This window comes from Diceros bicornis, unplaced genomic scaffold (genome assembly GCF_020826845.1).
Source record: "Diceros bicornis minor isolate mBicDic1 unplaced genomic scaffold, mDicBic1.mat.cur scaffold_54_ctg1, whole genome shotgun sequence".
In the NCBI taxonomy this organism is placed as follows: domain Eukaryota; kingdom Metazoa; phylum Chordata; class Mammalia; order Perissodactyla; family Rhinocerotidae; genus Diceros; species Diceros bicornis.
The window spans coordinates 1,642,604-1,666,737 of record NW_026691418.1 but is presented as its reverse complement, the minus strand read 5'-3'; positions in this window follow the sequence as shown (position 1 = coordinate 1,666,737).

Sequence of the window (24,134 nt, the reverse complement as noted above, 5' to 3'; positions counted from 1 at the left end):
AACACTGAGGAGGAGTAGGCAAATGAAAGAATTTTCAATAAAGCATGTTGGGTAAATTGGCTGTCTTCATGGAGAAGACAATGACTCGCCAACCTGAACTCACAGCATCCACAGAAATCATTATCAGGCAAATTGTAGTTCTAAACATGAAAAGTGAGAAAATTTAAAGGGATGTAAAGAGGAAGGAGCAATGCCCCTGTAGAAGTAAAAACATGTATTTATACCTGCAGGGATGAGTGGGCCCGGAACAGTTTCAGAACCACAGGAAGATTTGGGAATCTTAAAAATCAGAGCAGAGGTAGTAGAAGTAGGCAAGACCAAGTTTATACAGTCTTTTTGGTCTTCTTAAGAGTTTGTCGGATTTTTTAATGGAGGCTAAACATGATCCCACTTACATGTAGAAGTATCACTTGTGATGCAGGACAAGGGTAGGGAACCTGAGTAAAAAGATCTTATGATAACATAGGAGAGAGGTGACTAAAATCTTTTTTTTTTTTTTATAATCCTATGACATTTCTATTTGAGCTGTTGTATAATCACTTAAACAAAAGCAATAAAACCAAATGAGAAAAAAATTATTTTAGAAGACAAAAAATGATTGCACTGTTTCTGGATTATTGTGAAATTGTTAATAACTTCAAAAATACTGTAATTACACTACTTACAAATAAAATAAAATGGAAGCAATGAACTTGTAGGATTCACATATAAACAACAGAAGTGGTGGAAGTGAAATCAAGATGAAATATTTTGGAGATGATTTTAGATGGTATAAAGGGTCTCATTTTGAAACTCCCTAGGAGTGAGGTCTATGACTTTGTCATTTCTGTTTCCCTAGAACGTAGCATATTACCTGCCTCATGGAGGTTTTCCAATAACTTCTTGCTCATTGAATGAGTAAATCTAGGCCATACCTTACAGGGGTATAGCTCAGAGAGACAGGGAGCACTTTTGGTTTTCTGCTGAGAAAAAAGTGCTTTCAGGATTATGCAAGATAAATACTGAGAAGCATAATAGCTTTGTTTATTTAACCACAAAGAAGATGGGCACTATTAACTGGGAACGGTTCTCTGTAGAGTATTCTGTTATTTGGTGCATGGAGCAACAAAGGAAAACAATTTTCTAAACTTACCCAATGTCTTCTTTTGGCGGCATGCGAATAAGAGAGAGTGACTGAACCTGGGCTGAGGACACTTTGCATCTCTCCCCAGACATGGATCAGTGTGTGAAGTGTCCAGATCATCAGTAGGCCAAGAGAGAGCAAGATCGCTGCCGCCAAAATGCTGTAATCTTTCTGGCTTATGAGGACCCCTTCGGGATGGCTCTGGCCTGCACAGCTCTGTGCTTCTCTGTCCTCACAGCTGTGGCCGTGGGGGTCTTTGTGAAACACCAAGACACTCCCATAGTCAAGGCCAATAATCAGACTCTCAGCTACATCCTGCTCATCTCCCTCACCCTCTGATTCCTATGCTCCTTACTCTTCATTAGTCGTCCCAACACAGCCATCTGCCTTCTTCAACAAATCACGTTTTTACTGTGGCTGTTTCCAGTGTCTTGGCCAAAAATATGATTGTGGTTGTGGCCTTCAAGGTCACTGCACCAGGGAGAAGGATGAGGCAGTGGTTGGTGTCAGGGGTACCTAACTTCATCATTCCCATCTGCTCCTTTATCAAGCTGAGTCTCTGTGGAATCTGGCTGGGCACCTCTCCTCCCTTCATTGAGACAGATGCACACTCTGAACACGGCCACATCTTCATCGTGTGCAACAAGGGCTCGGTCACTGCTTTCTACTGTGTCCTGGGACACCTGGGCAGCTTCACTGTGGCTTTCCTGACATGGAACCTGCCTGACACAAAATATCAAATAGGATTTATACTCGAAATGATCTTTCCACTCTAATTGTGATATTTAATGTGGTGTGCTTTGGGGCAAGTCAGTTACTCCTTCAGAGACAGTGGTAATAATACACTGAAAAGTATTCTATAGAGATTAAATGAAACAAAGTATGAGAAACTGCTTTGTAAATTACAAAGCAATCTATTTCAGCTTATTTTTTCTAATAATATTTTCATTTATACAATCCTTTTTGACTCTACGCAACCTACCTAGACTGAGTTTTATCATTTATTCACCAATAAAATGGGACAAAATGGTTGAATATTAGAAATTTCATATGGTTCAACTTAATAGGCCATCACAATATTTAATTTGGTTATAATTACGGCTAAATTTTTCATGTTGCCTTACCATGTGCCAGGCACTCTAAACATCTGACATGTATTCTCTCATTTAATCCTCACAACGATGCTATGGAGACAATACTATTCACCCCTATTGTATGGATGAGGAATATTAGAGGTTACATAATTGACCAAGGTCACACAGCTGGTACCCAGGCAGTCCACCACCAAAATCTCTTTTAGGGATCCATTAGAGGTCATGGTGCTTACATTGTAAAAGGATCACCCTGGTTCCTGGTTGGCGAATGGACCAGAGGGGACTAAGCAAGAAAACACATGGCTACTGAAATGATCCGGTCAAGCAATTCTGAATACAGGATTTTGTTCCTTTTTAAGGCTGAATAATATTCCATTGTATGGTTGCCCCAGATTTTCTTCATCCTTTAACCCACGGATTCACAATTATGTAGTATCCATCTCTTGGTTATTGTGAATAATATTGCAGTGCATTTTGTCAAACGATTTCCTGGCACTAAGTGAGTTTGAAAAAATTCTTCTTATACACATTAGTTACTGTAATGAACTAACTTTCCAAATGTCTAAAGTTAAAATATTTGTCATTCTACAGAAATACCTTGCCTAATCATGATTTGTGTTGTTATCAGTTCATGAATGATCTAAGATTTTTGTACAAAAATTTGCTATAATGCCTTTTTTGCATGTATTCAGGAACTTTGCATAATATGGGTATTCCCTGATTCTTGATTTTTAGTAGAGTTTTCTAGTAAGCCTTTAGGATAGGAAGTATCTTCCTAGATGGGAGGCAGAGAGCAGAAAAATAATAAAGTGATTGCTATATTTACTTATATCAAAAGAAAACTGTCGTTTTGCTAAATTGTTTTTACACATCCTTTGCTTATTTGTAAGAATGACAAATATCATTTTGTTAATGAAAAGAAAATTCAATAAACAATTTTAACATAAAACAATATCTATTGAGAACTTATATGAAAATGTTAGCAATATGCTGTCACCAATTTCCTCATCTGCAAAATGGAGATAGATAATACCATCTTCCTTATGGGTTGCTGTGAAAATACTCAAGAGTAATGTATGTAAAATGCTCATCACCATGTCGGTGGGAAAGTGATGTCCCACTCATTTTTCCACCAGGATGATGACAGATTTTTTTATGCTTGAAGTCTGTAGTTTTCAAAATATGTTCTACTGTTGTAAAGTGAATCCTTTTTACAAATTCTTTGTAGAGTTAAATGATCCCTTCGGAATACAAATTCAGGCTCCCGTGTGTGTGCGTGTATGTGTGTCTATACGCACATCTCTCAAATAATACTTTAAGCCTTATAACGAAAAGCTACCTTCCCCACTCTTGACTCTGGTTCCAAAAACAACTTCTTTAATTTTCTGGTTGAAAATCTATATTTCTACATTAGCTACTCGTACACCTTTTTCATTTTTCAGGTTTTGACTATTTATAGTTTCTTTCTTCTCTGAAAAATCCAGCATGAAGTGTTCTTACATATGTTAAAAACATAATTCCCCTTGCCCAATATAACTATTTAATGAATTAGGATAAATCAAAATTCAATGTCTACTGTTTTATGACATAAGTGTTTACCATTTTATAGCATACGAATCTTATCCAAAGATGTGCTACATCAGATATTATGAATACATTTTCTTTCTCATTTTTTCCTTTGACCGTTTAAATGGTAAAATTCTCCTGTTTCTTTGTTGTCTTCCTATGGATTCATCACTGGTTCATCTCCTTCCACCAGAAACTTAAATCTCTTCTCAGTAACTTCTGATGCATGAGACAATTCATGGGCTTCAGGTTTTTCTTGGGGACATCCCTCTTGGTCTTGAACATATACACAGTCCCACATATACACAGTATGTCTGGAAGGATAGAAGAGAAAAGGATGTTTATCTCTGTGAAAAAGGACTGGGAGACAGTGGTAGAGTGAGAATATTTTACTGACTTTGTACCACTCTTTAAAGTTTTCCTATATGTGCATCTTCGACGTATTGGCCTCCCTCTTCCCAGATTTTTAAAATTAAAATAGCGTTATATCTTTATCTACTGGCTTGGGACTGCAAGTTGTAGAGAAATGTGAATATATGATCCAATTTTTAAACGAAATTAAGAACAACAAACACGCACAAAAATTAGAATTCTAAATATGGGCACATCATTCTATTAGGCTGTATAAACGTGGGGAAAGGATTGAAGAACAGTTGTTCAACATCCAGCTACCTGTACAGTCTAGGTTTCCACGGAAAGCCCCGCCTCCAGCCCCACCTGTGGAGCTAATTTCCTCCCCCTGTAAAGTCTGCCTGACTTATTCCAGCCCAACCCCCGCCTCTTCCCGCCCCTCGATCTGGTCTCCGCCCACAACATTCGGGCCTGGCTCCGCCCACAGCCTGGCCCACGCCCACAGGCTGGTCCTGCTTCATTGCCCCACCCGTACCCTTGTCCCCGCCCACAGCCCACCCTTAGAACTGGTTCCCGCACACAGCCCCGTCCCTAGATTTTGTCGCTGTCCCTGGTGCTCACCCAGCCCGCTTTCCAGCTTCGCACTCACTCTAGAAACTAGACACCACCCCCGAGGCTGGGGTGCCCAGCCTGACCCGCCCGCCGCCTCAACTCGGAGCCCCCAAATTTCGTCCCCCTCGAATGCCCGCCTGAGACCGGAAGCGGAAGCGCTGGTGGCGCCTTGGAGGGATGGGGCGTGTTTGCGCGGTGTGTCCCGTCTTCTGGGCTTGAACCGGATTCCCGTGGACGTTTGCCCTCAGGGGCGGGGCGCGGTGAGTGGCGGGCGGTCCCGGCTGTGTAGGGGTCCAGGGAGTTCCTGGGCTGCGGGCAACCCCGTCAGGGCCCAGCGTCCCTCCGTCCCCCTGCAGCCCCGTTTCCCCCGGGCTGTTTGTTCAGGGCGCCCGAGGCTGCTGTTCCTCCTGGCTTCGGGTGCTGCCGTCCTCTCCTCAGAGTCCCCGTCACCATCCTCCTTTTGATTTTGTCCCCAGGGGGCTTTAGCTGCTTCTGAAGGCGGTGTTTGTGTTGTTACTAATGGGGGCGCTCCTGGCATCTAGGGGGGAGGCAGGAATGCTGCTCAGCGTCCTCCAGGGCCCAGGGCGGCCTGACAGAGAATTATTCGGCCCCAAATGTCAGTTGTGCCAAGGTTGGGAAATCTGCACCAGGGCCTGAAAATCTCCTGAGACCTGAATGAAGTGTGGAAAATGTTGACAAGTCAGCGAGTCACTTACAGGGTCCCTAAATGACAAGCTTGTTTAAAGGGTCCAGAGTCACCAAAAAGTCTCTTTCCAGCCAAGTGAGTTGAGCGACTCAAGTGCACACAGCACGAAGCTGCTTTCTCCCATCTTGGGGAGCAGGTGGCTGGATAGGAATCCGGAAAATCCAGTCACAGCCAAGAGTTACAATTAAATCAGTATATACAAAAAAAAGAAAAGTGAATGGGGTGGCCTTTCCATCCAACACCCTATAAAAGACCTCAAAAGCTTGTATGCGCCTTTTTTCCCCCCTCAGACACGAAAAGCATCCGTGGAGCTCAAGTTTGAGGTGAAACCAGGCTCAGGGTCCACCCATCCTTGCTGATCCATGGATTTCTGTGTGACCAGGTGAGTACCCTGTGGACCTGGTACCAACAGGTTCCGGCAGCCTCCGCTGTGCCGAAGACCTGCCAGCGGGCTTTCCTGTGCTCGGGTTGTCACCACATGGAGTCACTGAGAGTGAGGGTATCTTGAGAAAAATTATTGATGTTTGATGGATGGAAAGATGGTAAGCTGTGTGTGATTCTGTGTGGTAAATATTTCAGTAAGTACAGTTACATGCAAATAAGAACACATGAAACAAATGTAAATTACTGCAAATGTGTATTATAGTAGAAAATATAGATTTACTTGCATAATACTCAAAAGTCAGAATTTATATATAATATAAATACAGAAATGTTTTGCGTGTGTATGTAGTATTAGAAGACACCCCATTAAATATTACCAGGGATACTCAGCAACATTCATTAGACCCATTCAATTTGACTTCTAAATTCCTATAAATCCTCCACAAAAATTTGAAATAAAGGAGCATTCAGGGAAAAAGATGATTGGAACTTTGTATTAATAACAAATTTAAAATTGAATTTGCCAGTAGCCAGATTTATTTTGAGCATTTTTTTCTTTATGACATTTCAAATCATTTGGAGCTATACTAAGCAACACTGTAGATTGAAGGGAAGGGCACTAGTCTCCAAAAAGACTGTCCTCTCCACCTTGACTTCTAAAGGGAATTAACTTTGTTTCTTGAATCTTTTCTGGAAGAACAGTCTGGTGATTCATGTTGCAGAGAATCTTGTTAAATGATTTTGTATTTAGTTGTTGGCCTCTACTAATTGTGTTTGTGTGTGTGTGTGCCTTTTACATTCTAGATTTCCTGTGACGTTCTTGAAGGGAATATGTGCTTGTCATGCAATAGATATTCTTTGAGTGTATAATTTATGGTGACCCACCATCCTAGTTTATTCAGAACGGATGGGTTTTCCCGGATACAGGATATTTAGTGTTCAAACCAGGGCAGTCCTAGACAAACCAGGATGTTTCCTCATCTCATAAGCCAGGCCCTGGGCCACATGCATGGGTTCCTGGAGAACCAGAGAGACCTTGTCCCACCTCCATGGAATTTATATTGTATTTCGGAATTTGGATTTTAGACAGTTAATGATGAGAGTGATGTTGGAGTTTGGCACAAGGGGAATCAACCTGAGGGGGCAGGGAAGCCCTCTTGAGAAGGACTGATATTTAGCTTGAGAGCTAGAGTTGGGACTGGATTTAGATGGTCTGAAGGGTAGACTGGAGTGAGGGTGTGGGAGCGTGTTCAAGAGAGCGTTTCAGGCAGAGGGACCCGCATGAGGACACCCCTGAAGCAGAGAGCCTGTTGTGTCCATGGACTGAGAAGAGGGATGGATGTACAGAGTCAACACAGGGGGAGAGGTGTGAGCCAGACCAGCGAGTGGGACATGCTGGACCAGGTCAGGCGTGACTTGGGACTCTTTTCTAAGACCAGTGGGAACACTCTGGAGAGATGTGAACAGATGGCTGATGTGATTGGCGTTTGGTCTAAGCACTTTGGTTAAAATGGACCTGAGGTTTAAGATTGAATACTTAAGAGGCAGGAGGTGTTGGGAAGAAGATTACGAGTGAGATGATTGTTCCCTAGGTCTGGGTGATGGCTGTGGAGTAGGAAAGAAATAGAAAGAAAAGACCTTTTAGTGTAGAACCTAGAGAATGTAACGGTACTTTCCTGCCTGCATGTGTCCGATGGCACAGGGCACTGACTTTTCTCCTCGCTGCTGTCCGTGTAGACCTGCAGGCGTCCCCTCACCCAGGTCTGTGTGTTCACCCCACTTGGCCACTCACAGGCCCCCTTCCGCGTCCTAAAGGAAGTCAGGCCTTACTTGTGAGGGGGTTGTCTCAGACGGGAGACACTGAGGAGAGCTCCTCCACACATCAGAGCAGCCCATTCAGCCTCTCCCTCAGCCTTCTCCCTTCCACTCTCCCACTTTCCACACCCAGAAGGACACCTGCTCAGTATTGCACAGCCCCATGTTCTTCCTCCACCACGCTTGAGAAGGGTGGGGCAGCCAGCGGTGTGGACACCGTCTGCACCTTCCTCTCTGAGCCCCACAGGTCCTGGGCTGGACAGAGAGCGACTCTACTGGGAGCTGAGCAATGAGAACCTGGGCGTCACCTACCTGCTTTCCCTCACCCTGGACGAGGACAGCTTCTACATCAGTGGTGAGGGGCTGGGCTACAGCCATGCTCTCTCTGCCAGTCAAAGTTCTGTGTTGCCTCTGTTGCTCTAAAGTGAGTTTTGATCCATCTCTCTCTGCTTCTGGTCAGGGTTCAGTCTTCTCATCACGGTGTTATTGCTGGGTTCAGCCACCTTCCACCTCGTGCCACCTCCCTGAACACCCCTCCCCTCTTCCCCTCTGCTTTTCCCTCTGCTTTTCCCACAAACGTCCCTACATCCTCCTTACCCTTAATCCTTTATGTTCACCCCAACCCTCGCTCAGCTCCGCTTGCCTTCTCTCCACAGGTTATACCTATGGAGCAGCAGCCCCGACTACCACCAGTGAGTATTCCTGGCCCTGATGTCCTGGGTCCCATCCTATTTGGGTTTGGGGAGTACTTTTCTCCTTCACCCGCTGTCCTTGGTGAGGGAAGGACCTGGAAGGGCCCTAACTCATCCCTTCTCTCTCTCTTGGGTTCTGGTGGAGAGTCCCAGCCCAGGGTGAGAAAGCCTTAGACACAGACATGTTCTCCACCATATTCTGACCTCACATGGTTTTCACTTTTATTCTCCTGAAGCCCCACACTTGGTCCTCCTTTTCCAGGTATCACATCCGTCTCTCCAGTTTTCTGCCCGTCCATCTCTCTCTCCTCTGTGTTCAGTCTCTCTTATTCACCCATCTCACTCTCATGGGCTCCTCTCATCCACAGTCTTGCTCATCCCTCTACTCACACAGCAACCCGTCCCCTCACTCTCATTTATGCTTCACCTGTGAATGGTGGTCCTGGGACAGCCACTGCTGGAGCCCAGGTCAGCCTGGAAGCTCCTCCCACTCTGTCCCTCCCTGATGACAGCCCTCTCCACAGCTCCCTAGGTGGCCACCACATCCCTGCATACTTGATCATCACCTGTGCCACCAGAAGCCACCACAGGTATCTGGGGGTGCCTTTTCCTTCCCAAGAGAAACTCTCCAGCCCCTACCAGCCAGTTGTGATCCAGGAGCTGGGAAGCCAGGGTGTGAAATTCTTGTTTTAGGACAATCATGCTGATCACAAAGATTATACCAACGATTCAGTCTAAGGCCAGCCCTCAGAGAGCCCCTAGTCTTGTGAATTAACACACCATTATAACACAATGTGGGAGGTTTTGGGGAGTGGCACCTGGCATAATTTGGAGGGGAAGAGCTTGCTAGAGAAAATTTCACCTGAATGGAGTCTTTAAGAATGAGTAGGATGGACCCTGGCAAATAGAGGATGAAGAGTTTTCCTGGCAGAGGGGATTCCATGAGCAAAGGCTCCAGCCAGAAACAACATGCCATATGGGGAGAATTGAAACAAATTTGGGTTGCGTGAAACATGAAGTTTAACTCGCAGTAGATGGATAAAATGAGACTGAAAGGTCTGCTGGAGCCAGATTGAGTAGAGCCTTGAGTGCCAGGTCAAGAAGGTTGAACTAAACACTGAAGGCCATAGGGAGCCATGGGTGGTACTAGAGCAGTGGTGGCCCTAGTGAGGTATTCATTTCAGAAAGATTCTTCTAGCAGTCCATGTAGAACATCCTTTAGACAGAGCATCCATTGTGCCTGCTAGGGTGTTGGTCTGGGTGAAGAAAGTTAAGACTTGAGTTGGGACAGGGATGGAGTGTATGTGAGGACGAGTGTGCAAGGTGAATGAGTGTTACTGGGAGGGAGGAGGAGCTGAGCAGATATGCTGGTTCTGACTTGGGTGATCACATGGGTGGGTGGTGGTGCCACTGTGAGAGAAGACGACAGATGATAATGAGTGCAGGACTCTGGTGTGGTCTCAGGCCAGCTCTCAGTGATAGCCTTCGCTCTCCCTCTCATCTTGCAGCTTTGGGGCACAACCTGAAGACTCTCACAGTCAATGTCACCATCTCCACCTTCTGGTATTCATCAGACAGGAGCAACAGCTCAGCCACGTTCAACTCCACTGAGAGGGTCCTGCAGAGCCTGATGAGACCCTGGTCCCAACAGCTCCTGGTGGGTTAAATCCCACCCAGCCCCTCCCCCAACCCCTGTCCCTCCTGCTCATCCTCCTCCTCCTTCCTCCCCAGCTGGACCCTTGTTCAAGAAGAGCAGCCTGGGCCCCTTCTCCTTGAGTGGCAGACTGTTCTCCCTCAGGTAAGACCCTCCCTTGAGCACTTGCCCCTAATGACCACTTTTCTGACCACCCCTCTTTCAGTTTCCCCACTCAACTCCCATTTCCTCCTTCCTATTCTGGCCAAAACCCCAGAGGTTTCAGGATCTCTCTCTAGATTCACCACGTCCCTCTCTCCCCAGGCCTGAGAAGGATGAGGCAGCCACCAGTGTGGACGCTGTCTGCACCCACCACCCTGACCCCGTTGTCCACCATGCCTCTGTGCTGGGAGCTGAGAGTCTCCACCTGTCGGCTCTTCCTCTCAGTGGCTCCAGGCTCTGCACCCTGGAGTTTATGCATGCAGAGAGAGCACCAACTACATTTCTGCAGCATCAGCTGGAACCTCAGCAACCCAGAGCCCACATCCTCGGAGTACACCACCCTGCAGAGAGACACACAGGACCAGGTGGATTCTCCCCTCTCCAGTCTCTCCTTGCCCTGAGAGCACCCTCATTCCTCTGCCTGACTTACATCTGTTACATTATTGTTTAAAACCTTCACTTTCCCTGCATGTCTGCGTTCTCTCACTTTCCATAGGTGATGTCCTAGCTGCCTTCCCCATTTCTCACGTGGGTAAACTGAAGCTCAGAAAGGGGAGTATTTTGCCTAAGGTGACACAATGAGTTAGGGGCAGAGCCAGGATTTGAAGTCAGGTCTCCTTTGCCCCAAGGTCTGTGACCTTTCACTGGCTCCAGTGGCCCCCTGAGTTCCCAGGAGACATCCATCTCACCCACTCTCCTTCCCATTTGTTCTAGGTCACCAAGCTCTACAGAGGCAGCCAGCTGTGAGACATATTCCACTCCTGCCTGGTCACCGACTTGATGTAGGTTGAGGAGATTGGAAGCATTGGTTGAGCTGATGGCTGATGGCTCTGAGCTCCCGTGACACATCATTGATCTGGAAGTCACTTACATGGTGCCCATTCTCCCCCAATTCCCTGTCAGCTAATCCTACCATCTCCGTCCATAGGTTTTCGGGGGTTGAGAAAAGCATTAACATTTGAGGCCACCAACCTCCAGCATCCTCCTCCTCCTCCTCTTCTGGAGACTTTCAACAAATATCAGCAGTCTAACTGTGCTCTCTAATAGTGAAGCCACTAACCACATGGGGCAATTTAAATTTTTTATAAACCGTTAGGATACGATTCACATATTTTGTGTGGGGGGGGTTGTATTTTTTAGGTTTTTGTATATACAATTTCTTCTCCTCTGCAAAACAAACAGTTTTACCTCTTCCCTTCCAATCTGGGTTTCTTTTATTCCTTTTTCTTGCCTAATTGCCCTCATTAGAACCTGTAGTACCTGTTATTAACATATGAGATGAGGCAAGACATCATTGTCTTGTCCCAGGTCTTAGGGGGAAATTTTCAGTCTTTCACATTGAATATGGTGTTAGCCTTGAGTTTTTCATCAATGCTATTTATATGTTGAGAAAGTTTTTTCTATTCCTAATTTGTTGAGTGTTTTCTTTTTTAGGCATGAATGGCGTTGTATTTTGTGAAATTCTTTTCTATATATATGGTTGAAAATACGTGGTATTGGCCCTTATTCTATTAATATGGTGTATTACATAATCAAGTTTTCAGATATTAAGCCAACGCTTCAACTAGAGGTGAGAGATTAAGATGTTCTCAAGTCTGTCCTGGGCCTGCCACAGCCCTGAGCCTTTGTGGCCTTCTAGATGCCCACAAATACACTGCAGCTTTCAAAGCCCCCTGTGGACATCTCATTCCCCCAATTTTTCTTCTAAGTTTTTGGCTCACCTCTTACCTGCTTCAGCTGGAATCACTCCCTTAGGCCACTACAATAGAAAACAATTAGTGCTGAATGTTTTCACCAAGTGCCTTGGGGACCGACTTTCCACCATGGGCAAGCTCTGAGTCAAATAAGGACAAGCCCTGAACATAGCTATTTTCAGGGAGCTGCCAGGCAGGTCAGCTAGTGACAGTTCGATGGGGATGGTTTTTTTCAGAGCTCTAAACCCATTATGGCTGCTTGGCAGCTGGTTGTCTCAGCTACCATGGTTCGAAGACTGATGGTTTTCAAAATTATGGAGGATATTGTGAGAGCAGGATGGGAATAGTGAAAGTTATAGTGCCACAAAATTTGCTACCTTTATGAAGATTCCACCGTGTGTCTTCACTAAACCCTCCTCAGGTTCTTACTAGCCTTTGATTAATTTCTAGGCTTCTGAAAAGTTGATTTGGACCATTTTTACCAGTGTTCTCGTTGTTTTTATGCATTTTCAAAAGTCCTTACTCCAAAGTATCAAAAATGTTCTCCCTGTGGTTATTTATTTATAAATTACGTATTTGAAATTAAACTACATGAGAAATTCAGTTCCTCACTCACACACACTAGCCACATTTTAAGTGCTCGATACCAACATGGGGCTAATAATGAGTGTATTTGGGAGTGCAGACAAATGTTTACATTACTGCAGAAAGTTCTCTTGGACAGGACCCAGAAGCAGGGTATCTAAAATCAGGGTAGAATTCCATACACCCTTGTTCATCCTTTGTGCCCTTCCAGGTCTGTCCCCCACAGTAACTACACTGGAGTGGACTCCCTGTGTACCTTGCCACCTTGGCACAGAGACTGGACAGAGTTGCCATCTATGAGGAATTCCTGTGGCTGACCCAGAACGGTACCCAGCTGCAGAGCTTGACCCTAGACAGGAAGAGTGTCCTTGGGGATGGTAAGGCTCCCTGGTCATTGGGAAAGGAAGTGAGGCCTTTCTGGGGACTCTGGATGCCTGGGGCTGAGACAGCATTGAACTTTCTCAGGCTGGCAGGTGGTAGCACAGTCTCCCAGTCTTTCCCCACCATTGAGAGAGAGAAAGGGACACCAGTGTAATATAGGTGGCCCTCACCTTCTCCTAGACAGCTCTGTGACCTCAAACTAGTCACCGCCCCTCTCTAGACATTTGTTTCCTTATCTCTGCGCTGACAGCCACTGGGCCAGATGGTCAGTGAGGGCCTCCAGCTGTGTGTGAAGCAGACTTACAGGTTTGGGGTGGATGTGTTTCCTGATCCACAGGCTATAGTTTGCCATGTCCCACTCTAGATGAGCACCAATGCTCTAGAACTTTCTGCAGTGGTGGGAAGTTCTATATCTGTGCTGTCCAGTGCATAGCCTCATGTGACTGTTGAGTGCTCGAAGGATGATATTGTGACTTGTCTTTATTTTTACTGATTTTTAACGTTACAGAGGTGCTAGAATTTTTATTTTATTTAACTAAAGTTAATTTTAATTCAAAAAGAGACTTGTTGCTGCTGCATATCAGACCGCACACCTCTAAGTGGTTGTATGGATAGAGGTACATGTAGAGGGACCTGCACCCCTCCCCCCATTCCCCCTGGGTGCTGTATGTCCTCCCCTCCTGGAGTTTATGTTGTAGCTGGCAATAACAAGAATAGAGAATTGAAACTTATCAATTATTTGATGTGAACAAACTCACACTTGCAGGCGGAAATCAGAAAAGACTTCCTGCAGGAAATTACATTGTAGGTTAATCCTAGAAAGTGAATATTAAGCTAATAGATAAAGGAGAAGGGGATGATGTGTTTCTAGGCACGGAAGAACACTTTTCAGTGTGAATTTACAAATTTAGAGAGATCCCATAGGCTTGCCAACTGTGATGACCCATTCTCACCATGGCCGTTGTAAGAAAGTCCATTCAAATTCAGTCCTCTGTGCCCAGAGGTCAGAATTTGGTTTAATTAATTACACTTTTGTTCTGTGATAATGGCCTTGGATTTTGGAGCAAAGTGTGCTCACTTTTTAGAGATGGAACTAAAATGGGGTGAAACATCATGATGTCTACTTGACTTTAATATTTCATTGAATACGTGGGATGAATCAAGTGTGGCAAGTGTTAATAATTTATACATTGGTGAAATATTGTTTTAATTGGATGGAATATACATTGGTAAATCTAGATGATGGATGTTTATTAGACTGTTCCCTTTATTTTTCTGTGTGTTTAAAAAGTTATATTAAAAAGAGTGAAACACACTCACATGCATTCTCCATTTTATTCATTTCCAGAATATTCTCCCAACAGAGATGACACCTTGATTGTGAAGCCTGGTAAGCCTGCAGGAAGCCACAGACCAGGGTAGGAGACAAGCACCTTGAAGCTGTGCCTCATCAAAGAGAACCATGTGAACAGGTTTTTGGATGATGAGGAAAGTTGGCCAACCCTTGTCAAGGAGGGTTGAGGCACAGTGGGGTCAGCAGGAGTCCTGGGGCGATGACAGGAGGTGGTTCACCCCACCACTTGTCTCCCCAGACCTCCTTTTCTGGGCCCTCATCCTCATCTTCTTGGCGGGACTCTTGGTGTTTATACAGGCCTGACCTGCTCTCTCCTGGTAAGACATGACGTGTTGCTTGTCTTCTTGCTATTAGGTTGTAAGAGCTCTTTATATACTATAAATACACGTCCTTTTCTAGGGATATGTTTTGCAGATATTTTCTCCCAGTCTGTGCTTGGCTTGCTTTCTCCTTCACAACATGAGTCATTGGGGAAATGTAAGTGACAATCATCATGAGATTCCACCACACTTGAGAATGGCTATAATTAAAAAGACTGACTATAGCAAGAGTTGTTGAAGATGTCAAGTCACTGAAACTCTCATCGAGTGCTGGTGAAAAATAGCTTGGATGCGGCTTTAATAATTCCATATGTCTACCCAGACATTCCGCTCCTAGGAATCCATCCAAGGCAAATAAACCCATATGTCTATACACAGACTTGTACACATGTGTTGATAACAACCTATTTATAGTAGACAAAAACGGAAAACAACACAAATGTCCATCTACTGGTGAACGGATATGCAAAGTGTGGTATATCCCCACCTTGGAATACTATTCAACCATAAAATAGAATGAATTATTTTTTCTTTTTTAATTATTATGTTGAAATTATAAAGGGTTTTAACATTGTGTAATTTCGGGTGTTCATTATTATTTGTGACTTTCTGTATAGACTGCATCGTGCTCAGCACCAGTAGTCTAACTTTTATGAATCACCATGCATATGTGCCCATTTAACTCTTTCACTCAACACCCAGCCCCCTTCCCCTCTGGAAACCACTAATCTGTTCTCTTTATTCTTGTGTATGTTTATCTTCTACATATGAGTGAAATCATGTATATTTGTCTTTGTCTGGCTTATTTCATTTAACATCATACCCTCAAGGTCCATCCAGCTTGTTGCAAACAGGACAACCTTGTCTTTTTTTCTGGCTGAGTAGTATTCCATTGTATATAATACATACCACATCTTCTTTATCCATTCATCTGTAGCAGGGCACTTGGGTTACTTTCATGTCTTGGCTATTGTGAATAATGCTGCAGTTATCGCAGGGGTGCATAAATCTCTTTGAATTGTTGATTTCAGATTCTTCGGATAAATACACAGTAGAGGGATAGCTGGAAGGTATGGTATTCGTATTTTTGTTTTTTTGAGAAATCTCCATACTGTTTTCCCTGGTGGCTGCACCAGTTTGCACTCCCACCAGCAGTGTGTGAGGGTGCTCTTTTCTCCTAATCTTCTCCAACATTTGTTATTTTTTGTCTTGGGAATTATGGCCATTCTAACAGGTGTAAAGTGAACTCTCATTGTAGTTTTGATTTGACTATCCCTAATAATTAGTGATGTTATACAACTTTTCATGTGTCTGATGGCCTTCTATATATCTTCTTTGGAAAAATGTCTATTCATATCCTCAGCCCATTTTTAGATTGGATTGTCTGTTTTTTTGTTGTTGGGTTGTATGAGTTGTTTATATATTTTTGAGATTAACCCCTTGTCAGATATATGATTTGTAAATATTTTCTCCCACTTGGTGGCTTGTCTTTTCGTGTTTTTTTTTTTTTCCTTGTGAGGAAGATCAGCCCTGAAGTAACATCCGAGCTAATCCTCCTCTTTTTTCCTGAGGAAGATCGCCTCTGAGCTAACATCTATTGCCAATCCTCCTCCTTTTTTTTTCCCCCAGAGTCCCAGTTGATAGTTGTATATCATAGTTGCAAATCCTTGTAGTTGCTTTATGTGGGACGTGGCCTCAGCATAGCCGGACAAGTGGTGAGTCTGTGCGCGTCCGGGATCCGAACCTGGGCCGCCAGTAGAGGAGCGCGCGCACTTAACCATTAAGCCACGGGGCCGGCCCTGTCTTTTCGTTTTGTTCATCATTTCCTTTGCCTTGCAGAAGGCTTTTAGTCTCATGTAGCCCCATTTGTATATTTTTTCTTTTCTTTCCCTTGCCTGAGTAGACATGGTATTGGGAAGTGTGCAGCAAAGACCGACGTCAAAGACTGTACTGGGTATATTTTCTTCTAGGAGTCTTATGGTTTCAAGTGTTATTTTCAAGTTTTTTATCCATTTCGAGTTAATTTTTGTGTATGGTGGAATATAATGATCTACTTTCATTCTTTTGCATGTGTCTGCCCCTTTTTCCCAACAACATTTATTGAAGAGACTTTCCTTTCTCCATTGTATGATCTTGGCTCCTTTGTGAGAGATTAACTGACTACAGATGTGTGGTTTTCTGTCTGGGCTTTCAGTTCTGTTCCATCCATCTATGAGTCTGCTTTTGTGCCAGTACCATGCCATTTTCATTACTATAGCTATGTAATATATTTTCAAGTGAGGATTATGATGCCTCCAGCTTTGTTCTTTCTTCTCAGGATTGCTTTGGCTATTTGAGGCCTTTTGTTATTCCATATATATTTTAGGATTCTGTGTTCTATTTCTGTGAAGAATGTCATTGGGATTCTGAAAAGGATTACATTGGATCTGTAGATTACTGTAGGTAATATGGGCATTTTAACTGTGTTTATTCTTCCAATCCATGTGCATGGAATATCTTCCCATTACTTCAGATCATCATTGATTTCTTTCAATAATGTCTTATAGTTTTCATTGTATAGGTCTTTAACCTCTTTGGTTAATTTTATCCCTAGAAACTTTTTTCTTTTTGTTGCAATTGTAAATGAGATTGTATTCTTGAGTTCTCTTTCTGTAAGTTCATTATTAGAGTATAGAAATGCGACTGATTGGGGTAAGTTGATTTTGTACACTGCAACTTTGCGGTAATTGTTGATTATTTCTAATAGTTTTCTGATGGATTCTTTAGAGTTTTCTAGATTTACAATCATGTCATCTGCAAACAGCAAGAGTTTCCTTTCTTCCTTTCCAATTTGGATTCCTTTTTTTTCTTTTTCCAGCCTAATTGCTCTGGCCAAAACCTCCAGTATTATGTTGAATGGGAGTGGCGAGAGTGAGCACATTTGTCTTCTTCCTGTTCTCAGAGGAATGGCTTTAAGTTTTTCACTATTAAGTATGATGTTGGTTGTGGGTTTGTGATATATGACCTTTGTTGTGTTGAGGTATTTTCCTTCTATACCTATTTTATTGAGAGTTTTTATCCTAAATGGATGTTGGATCTTGTCAAATCCTTTCTCTGCATCTGTGGAGAGGATCATGTGATTTTTATTCCTCATTTTATTAATGTGGTTTATCACATTGTTTTGCGGATGTCGAACCATCCCTGCATCCCTGGTATAAATTCCACTTGATCATCTTATATGATCCTTTTAATATATTGCTGTGTTCGATTTGTTGATATTTAGCTGAGGATTTTTGCATCTGTGTTCATCAACGATATTGGCCTATAATATTCCTTCTTTGTGCTATCCTTGCCTGCTTTTTCTGTCAGGGTGATGTTGGCATCATAGAATGAATTAAGAAGTGTTCCATCTTCTTCAACTGTTTCGAATAGTTTGAGAAGCATAAGTATTAAATCTTGTTTGAATATTGCGTAGAATTCTCCATAAAAGCCATCTGGCCCTGGACTTTTGTTTTTGGGAGTTTTTTGATGACCATTTCGATGTCTTTACTTGTGATTGGTCTGTTCATTTATTCTATTTCTTCTTGAGTCAGTTTTGGGAGGTTGTATGAATTTATCTATATCTTTTAGGTTATCCAATTTGGTGGCATGTAAGTTGTTCAGTGTATTCTCTTACTGTCCTTTGGATTTCTGTAGTATCTCTTGTAATTTCTCCTCTTTCATTTCTAATTTTATGTCTTTGAGCCTTCTCTCTTTTTTTCTTAGTGAGTCTGGCTAAGGGTCTGTCAGTTTTGTTTCAGTCTTCTCAAAGAACCAGCTCTTTGTTTCATTGATCCTTTCTACAGTTTTTTTAGTCTCTATTTTGTTTATTTATGCTTTAATTTTTATTATTTCCCTCATTATGCTGATTTTGGGCTTCATTTGTTCTTCATTTTTTGGTTCTATTAGGTGTAGTTTAAGCTTACTTATTTGGTATTTTTCTTGTTTGTTAAGGTGCTCTTGTACTGCTATGAATTTCCTTCTTATACCTGCTTTTGCTGCATCCCATAAGAGTTGTTTTGTTTTCTTTTCATTTTCATTTGTCTTCAGGTATTTTTTGATTTCTCCTTTGATTTGTTCATTGAGCCAATGTTTCTTCAGTCGTGTGTTCTTTAGTCTCCACATATTTGTGACTTCCCCATCATTTTTCTTGTAGTCGATTTCTAGTGTCATAACATTGTGGTCAGAAAAGAAGCTTGATTTGATTTCAATCTTAAATTTATTCAGCCTTGCCTTGTTTCACAACATATGGTCTATCTTTGAGAATGTTCCATGTGCACTTAAGAAGAATGTGTATTCTGCTGTTTTGGGAGGGTATGCTCTCTCTATATCCATTAAGATCATCTGATCATATGTTTCATTTAATTCCACTATTGTTGCCTTTCTCTGCATGATCTATCCATGGATGTAAGTGGGGTGTTCAGGTCCCCTGCTATTATTGTGTTGCTGTTAATTTCTCCCTTTAGGTCTATTAATAGTTGCTTTATATTCTTTTGTGCTGCTGTGTTCGGTGCATACATCTTTATAAGTGTTATGTCCTCTTGGTGGAAAGTCCCCTTTATCATTATATACTGCTCCTCTTTGTCTCTCATAGTCTTTTTTATCTTGAAGTCTGCTTTGTCTGATATAAGTATGGCAACACCTACTTTATTTTATTTGTCATTTGCTTGGAGTATTGTCGCCCATCCCTTCATTCTGAGCCTGTTTGTTTTTAGAGCTGAGATGTGTTTCCTGGAGGCAGCATATTGTTGGGTCTTGTTTTCTAATCCACCCCACCACTCTGTGTCTGTTGATTGGAGAATTCAATCGATTTACATTTAGAGTGATTACTGATACATGAGGACTTAATCCCACCTAATCCATATTTCCATTGTTTCTCTTCATTTGTGTTTCTGACTACCATTTCATTTTGGGGGTTTTCTGTGGAGGTGTTCTATTTTTTTATGATCTATGGCTCTGCTCTGATTTTTTGTTTGCTGGTTACTGTGAGGTTTGTATGAAGATCTCATAGATAAGATAGTCCATCTTCTGATAGGCTCTTATCTCCATTAGTCTAAGCAGGTTCCATTCCTTTCTTCTTCTCCTTCTGAGTTATTGTTGTCAAATGTTATTCATTTTTGAGTTGTGCATTTGTGACTAAGTTGAAGTGTTTATAGTTACTTTTGATGCTTTCCTTCCCTTCTTCTTTTAAGTTATAATTAAGTATTTGCTACCCTTTTGTGAAACACAGCTGTAGCTTTCTGATTTTGTCTGTCTATTTATCACTCTGGTCAAAGATTTGTAGACATTTGCCTTCTTTTTGTTTCAGGTATGAGGGCATTCTTGATCATTGCTTTTATGGGAGATCTAGTGACAATGAACTCCCTCAGCCTTTGTTTATCTGGGAAAACTTCTATTTCTCCATTGTATCATAAGGATCATTTCACTGGATACAGTATTTTTGGCTGAAAGGTTTTGTCTTTCAGTATTTTTAATATATCATTCCATTATTTCCTTGCCTGTAAAATTTCTGCCAAGAAATATGCTGAAAGCATGATAGGGGTTCCTATGTAGGTTAGTTTCTTCTATCTTGCTTCCCTTAATATTTTTTCTTTGTCATTGGCTTTTGCCAATTTTACTATTATATACCTTGGAGAAGGTCTTATAGCATTGATGTAATTAGGCGTTCTCTTGGCTTCATGTACTTGTAGGTCCGGTTCTTCCCCAGGTTTGGGAAGTTCTCAGCTATTATTTCTTTGAACAAGCTCTCTGCACCTTTCTCTCTCTTTTCTCCCTCTGGAATACGTATAATAATTATGTTGCTTTTATAATTGAGTAATATATTTCTCCAAGAATTCCTTTAATTTTTAAAAATCTGAGTTCTCTCTCCTCGTCCACTGGAAGCATTTCTATATTTCTATCCTCTAAATCACTAATTCTTTCATCCATAATATCAGCTCTATTTTTTAAGGATTCTAAATTCTTTTTTATCTCATTAATTATGTTCTTCACATCCAGAATTTCTGCTTGTTTTTTTTTAATAGTTCCAGTTTCTTTAATGAAGTATTCATTTTCCTCATTAATTTTATTCCTGAGTTCATCAAACTGTCTGAACATTCTTGTAACTTGGTGAGTTTCTTTATGACAGTTATTTTGAATTTTCTGTCATTTAAATTGTAAATTTCTGTGACTTCAAGGTTCATTTCTGGAGATTTGTCATTTCCTTCTGCTCTGGATTGTTAGTGTAGTTTCTTATAGTGTTTGAAGAACTAATCTTTTGCCTGTGTGTTTGTGGTAGTATCAGGTCACAGATTCCACCTGCTACCGCTGTGGGGGAAGCATGAGCTGTGTCTCTGATCCCACCCCATATGCTGGAAGTTGTGTGGGTATAGTGGCTGTTCCCACCCGCTGGGAAAGCATTCACAATGGGCTCAGAGCTGTCGCTACACAGAGACACGTACCCAGTTGTGAGACTGCAGCAATACTATGGGTATTTGTGCCATCTCGGAAAGCATTTGCATGTGCGCGTATACTGCTGCTGCCTTTTCTTATGCTCATGCCAGCCTCTGTGCTTGGCAGGTGGGGCTTCTTCATGGGTTCTGAGTATTCCCCAATCATTGGGACTGCAGTGGCACGGTGGGCTTTCCAACCATCCATGAAAGCATTCATGTGCAGGTCCAGGGCTGCTGCCAAACCCTCCCAGAGTTGCACCAAGACGCATTCCTACTTTTGCGGATGCAGCAGTACTATTGGCTCTCACGCCAACCTGGGAAGCACTCAGAGGTGTGTACAGTGCTGCCAGGGAAGTCTTGGGGATAGGAATGAATTCATAGTACATGCAATGACAAGCATAAATCTCAAAATAGTTATGCTGAGTGAAAGAAGCCAGTAAAAAATGATTTATATATGATCCCATTTATAAAAATTTTTGGAAAGTACAGGAAAATCTATAGGGACATATACCAGATCACTGGTTGCCTGGGAATGAGAATGTGTTTGCAAATGGCAGGGAAGGAGGAATTAAAATGAGCATGAGGAAATTTGGGATGGATGGGTGTTCCTTTTCCTGATTGTGGTGATGTTTCAATAAGTTATAATCAAAATGTATCAAATTGTTCACTTTAAATGTATGCAGTTTACTGTATGTCGTTAATACCTCAATTATGCTAGAACATGCAGGGGAAAGAGAGGGAGAGGGAGCCAAAAGAGGGAAAAGGGGAGGAAAAGAGGACTGAGGGTGAAAATTAAGTGGAAAAAAGGAAGAGGGAGACACAGGAGGCATCGGGTCTCTGTGGCTTTGGCATCTCCTTCCTCTGGAGTCTCCCATACTGGGCAGCTGACTGAACCATTCTGATGCGCTCTCCTCACCTCACAAGTCACTGTCTGTCAGCAGAAGAAGGAGGACAACTATGAGGTCCAGTGACGACGCCTGGGCTATTACCTGACTCATGGCGACCTGCGGATGCTGCGATGACTAGATGTGACTAGGTCTGATGTCCTGTTTTCCCAGCTGGTGTCCAGAGGAACTTGGCTGGAACACAACGAACCTACATTGGACGGACACAGGCTCCGAGCCTTTCTAGACTTGGCCCCTAACTGGCTTACAGGGGACTATCCTGAAAGATTTCACCTTCCTTAAGTCCTGAAAATGACTACAATTTCTGTCTTGTGGTGTCACACCAGTCCATCCCTCAGGGACACCAGAATTGGTGAAACCAACACAGATATTGCCATCGTGTAAAATCGAATCCTCACTTCAGTGCAAGGTTTCCCTTCTTAGGAAACTTTGAAACATCCCTCCCCTTGACTCTGTGCAGCCATCACACCCCTCTCAGTTCCTCCATATTCCTCCCCCTCTGATGACCTGGCAGTCTCTGGTTCCCCTTTTCTGCTTCATTCTCTGAAGCTCAGATTCACCAGGACTTCCAGATCAATCTCCCTCGATGGCATCTCTCCCCACTCATGGGTCCTCCATGATGGGAAACAGGCCAAGTTGGGAGGAGTGTGTGAGACATGACTCTGCAGTCACGTTGGGCCTTGGGAACTGAAATGACTAGGTCTTTGGGAAGCCTGAATCCCAGAGTAACACCAAGGCTCTGGGAAGAGAGTATCTGCTCTGGATGTAAAAGTGAATAAAACTCGGGGGGAGAAAACTGAGGGAAAAGAGTCTTTTTTCATCTTTCTCTGTACAGAGTCCAATTAGCCTCACAGCAGAGACTCCCCAACAAGCAGTCTATAGCATTCCAGGCATGAGGCAGGCTGCTCTGTTCTGCCGTGTGTCTGTGGGAACAGATTACATTATCTGTACACACTGTGCAGACGACCACAGCTGAAGATACCGAGGGGCTGAGAATTAAATTCAAGGTCATGTCACTCTCTCATACTTTTTGTATGTGAACTTCACATTCTCAATCTTAAGTAGTGATTCTCTGAGAATGCACACTTGAAGATTATAATGATTAATAATATTATTAATCATTGCATACATTATACGTTATACATTGTAAATTATAATTATAAATTAATGTTTAATTATTATTATATATTACATTATTATAATAATATCATTATAATGATTAATAATAGTTATCATTATTTACTAATTTCTGCTAAGCAACATGACTGGCAAGCTCTGCGTGTATTATCTCAGTTACAGTCACTATTTTTAGGGTTTTATTCCCATTTTGAGCTAAAGGTATGGAGGCTCAGATATATTAAATAACTTGACAAAGAAGGAAAATAATTACTACAAAGCTTAAATAAACACCTATTCAAACTGTGTATCAAAGAAAGAAAGACGTTATCTGACCTACAAACAGACTCAAAGTTGACCTCCCACAGGCCCGCAGTGAAAGAAGCGGTAAAGAATGTACATCAGGAAGAAGAAAAGTGAACCCAGGAAAACATAACAGGAGTCACGAGGAAAGGAAAAAACAGTCTGTCTAATTTAGTATTAATTTTAAAACAAGACATTAAAAACACATTAGAACCAAAATTCCAGATGATTACCACATGGAAGAATAGAGGAGAGAAGATTTAGCTAAAAGATAACTCATTTTTTAGGGAAGATATAAATACTAAGATACTCTATTATTGTTTAACACATTGCTCTCAGAAACTGATAAATCTGTGGGACAAAAGTAAGTAATGATAAAGAGGATTTGAAGAATGCAACATACTCGATCAGGCAAATAGACAAATCCCAACACACTGGTTTATTGTGAGACTTGTGATGCTGAAACAGTCGTTCTCCTGACAGCATGATACCACAATGGCATATGAATTTTCATGAATGAAATTTCCAACACATATAAATCTAAAAAAATGGACAATCCAGTATTTCATTATGTGCGGCTGTGATTCAACATGCAACAAATACCAGAAAAATAGAGACCCAGAAGTAGGTGTCTTTTTTGAGAAGACAGATATAACAGCTCTTTAGTGAAATATTATGTTGGAATCTGTTGAAATATTACACAAAAAGGACAATCCATTTGTACTATGTAGGTTTTCTCTGTGACTGTGCGGGCAAAACTCTAAAGAATCCCCTGACTCTGATAACTCTCTGTTGATCTTAAAATACAAATGCATAACACTCAGGAAAG